The sequence below is a fragment of the Calidris pugnax genome, unplaced genomic scaffold (assembly GCF_001431845.1).
Source record: "Calidris pugnax isolate Ruff unplaced genomic scaffold, ASM143184v1 scaffold16, whole genome shotgun sequence".
In the NCBI taxonomy this organism is placed as follows: Eukaryota; Metazoa; Chordata; class Aves; order Charadriiformes; family Scolopacidae; genus Calidris; species Calidris pugnax.
In genome coordinates this window covers 3,821-4,323 of record NW_015090847.1, presented here as the reverse complement: position 1 = coordinate 4,323, position 503 = coordinate 3,821, and positions in this window count along the sequence as shown.

The following is a 503-nucleotide window of genomic DNA, read 5'->3' as shown; positions in this document are numbered from 1 at the left end:
GGCCGATCCCGCGGGGCTGAGGCCGTGGGGAGCGCTGGGCCGTAGAGGGGTGAGTGGTAAGGGGGGACAGAGGCCCCCGTTGGGGTGGGGGGGGCTCCGTGAGGGAGCAGGGAGTGCTCTGGAGGTTGCAGTTGGCTTTGGAGAGATGCTGACTTCGTACCGGAGAGCAGGGACTCCGCACCGAGCCCTGCACTGCCCCTGTCCCACCGGACCCTGCCGCCAACCCAGCTCCTCCATTTCCATGTGGGGAAAGCTCAGAAATGGAGCCAAGGTTGCCTGTCACAAAGGTTATTCCCATCCCTCATACGTGACCCTCAAGCCTTTACAATAATTTTTGCCACAAGATCAAGATGTTCTTCCAATTAAGTGTAGTTTCATCATTTCCCATAAGTGTATATGGTACTTAGAAGAACTTTTTCCCCAGGACAAGAGGAAATGGCCTCAAGTTGCCCCAGGGTAGGTTCAGGCTGGATATTAGGAAAAATTTTTTCACTGAAAGGGTT